Genomic DNA, 2,726 nt, shown 5'->3' with positions numbered 1-2,726 from the left:
GGAGCAATGCATGCTGGGAATGATGCATGCTGGGCCAGAGGCATTCTGGGAGGAGCTCCCCTGCAGGCTTGGCCTCTGAAACAGCAGCATGGTTAATGGCCCTTTCATGGCTGGGCCACAAAGGCTTTTGTCTGTGCCTAATTCAGCCTATGGTGCACAGGGTAAGGAGGGAAAGTGCACCCGGAGCCTAAAATCCTCCCTGCACCTCTCTGTGGGATGGGGAACCTTTTAGAGGAATATTGCAGCCATGTTAAAATGAGCCCTTTGCTAATGTAATTTATATAATACAGAAGAAAATAATAAATACATTGCATTTTACTAATAAATACATAGGATTTGTGTGTACAGCAGCATATATACAAATGTTGTAATCCTTTGCATAAACAACCTCAGACCACAGATGCACCCACATGTATTTGCACTGCGACTGTGCCAAACGAATCCGCACATGCCGAACGTGAACCATAAATTGCAGTGTAACGTACACACTTCCAAACATCCGCATCTCCAGCGTCAGAGAGCCGAGCCGTGTACATCACCTATAAACTTCACAAAAAACCACAAAAGACAAGCCACAGCCATCCCTTTTTTATGGCTGCCTCTCAGTTGTGGATTTATTTATGTTAAAACAGCAAATACATTATCACAGACTACATATGACATCAGATATCTCATATTAAAAGTTACCTGAGACAAATCTAATTAGCCGAACAGGACAGCAAGCTTCTCATCACTGCATCCGAAATTCTGTACTGATGCGTATTCATTTGAACTTTTGATTGCTATATTCAAATTATATGAATGTTCTCAGAGGGAACCAGTAAAATAAAATAAAGTACAATTTTGAGGCTGTGGTGGGAACCCATGCCATCCATTTATTTTACCTGTAGTAAAAGGTGCAATGCAAATTCCGTTGCAAACATATGTGTTTAGATGTGTGATTCCACAGTGTATCTTATCATCTTGTCATTGAATTTCTAGTGTCTTATGTTATTGGTGCAAAAACAATTTTTTATTTTATTTTGTCTAAATTTTGACAACACAACAACTTTGGAACAATGTACATTTATGCATTTGGCAGACACTTTATCCTCTATATTTTTATTGTATTTAATCCCCCCATCTTGGAGTTTCTAGTTCTACTATTTGGACTATAGCACATCTTTTGACTGCTTAATTTCATTTTTTGCAGTCATTGTGAGTAGCCCCGCCCACTATGACATCTAATTGGTCTAGAATCCAACTCCTCATAACTGTATACTACATTTTTCAATTATTTTTAATCAAGAGATGACTTGTGAGGCTATAACTAGGGTTCTCTATCACCACAGTAACTTGAATTTAAAAACTGTGCAGACAGGCATAGTATATTACACATAGGTCCTTAATACTTTTTTATTATTAGTGGTAACAGCTTAGACCCACCTGCATACTAAGACTGATGACATGATTTGAACAATGAGCAGTATTGAGGTTCCTGTAATTACTGGAGCAATTACAGCATGTGTGCATGCCAGCAGTGTGTGTGTGTAAATTGGAGAGGGTCTGATTGTTGGTGTGTCAACTGCAGCTGTGTCCACATGGGCAGAGAGCCTGCACAGCTAATAAGCATGCAAGTCTAATTCATCCTCTGCTATAACACCAGCTCTCATGCCAAGCAAACCAAAAAGAAAAACATGTGGCTCTGACATGGCATGCAAAAAACCAGGCAAGACCAACCACACACATCGCCATATAACAGGCTCATGCACGTCAACTTTCACCTGAGGAGCAACAGGTGACACGCAAACAAGGAATTTAGTATATTTTTTTTAGACTTAATTACTTCGTAGTATCTTGTTACTAGATTAAGTGCACTGTTAAAAAAAAAAAAACTTTTTAGGTACAATAAACATGGCTGTGTAAGTCATTTAAAAAATGTGTTGAATCTCGTATAACTTAAAATAAAGTTTAAAATGGCCTAACTTCATAAAATCATATTATCATGACTATTTGATCATGTCTTTTTTACAGTGAAATACAGAAGTATCTTTTTCAGTTTTATTGAAACTATAATAATGCATTAGATGCTACTTATTCCAATAGTGGCTAGTCTATTAAAAAAAAGAATAGTTGTATAAATTTTTTTTAAAATATATCTATTCATTTTTAAACTGTGATTTTAAGCTATTTGATTAGAAAAAAAGCTATTGTAACTTAATTGTTGTAAAGTGATTTTTAAGCTATTTTGGGATAGGCTATACTTGTGTCTCATTAATAAGAACTAGAACTATAGGAATATTACAGTAAGAAGAGGCTATCTATAGTCATTTTAAAAACTAATAATTATAAGTAAGCCTAACATTTGTAATAATTATTTATAATTTTAGTTTTAAGAAATAACTAGCCTACTAAAACTGTTTGCCATAGTTTTCAATGCTGAAATGCCCCTTCAGGTAAATAGTGTGGGAGGTCTTTTAGTGCCGTTACCACCGACCGCGTCTGTTCTCGTGTGATGTGTGCCCGAATGGCCGGTTATTAATGAACCCAGTGGCTCTGAGAGACCCATACGGGGGTCCTCACGTTTCACCGTGAGGTTTTCCCGCACAACACGGCACAGCTGCGCCTGCGGGACTGTCGCTTCAATAGACTGGGGTCAATGCGAGCCCTGCGGGTACGAGCGCATACCAAATCAGGGAGAACAGAGAGGCAACGGGAGGGGGAGGGGCTCCTTATCCTGCGCACGT

Source organism: Abramis brama (genome assembly GCF_963993115.1).
Source record: "Abramis brama genome assembly, chromosome: 24".
Classification (NCBI taxonomy): Eukaryota; Metazoa; Chordata; class Actinopteri; order Cypriniformes; family Leuciscidae; genus Abramis; species Abramis brama.
The sequence above is the reverse complement of the archived record's forward strand: the minus strand, read 5'-3'. Positions refer to the sequence as shown.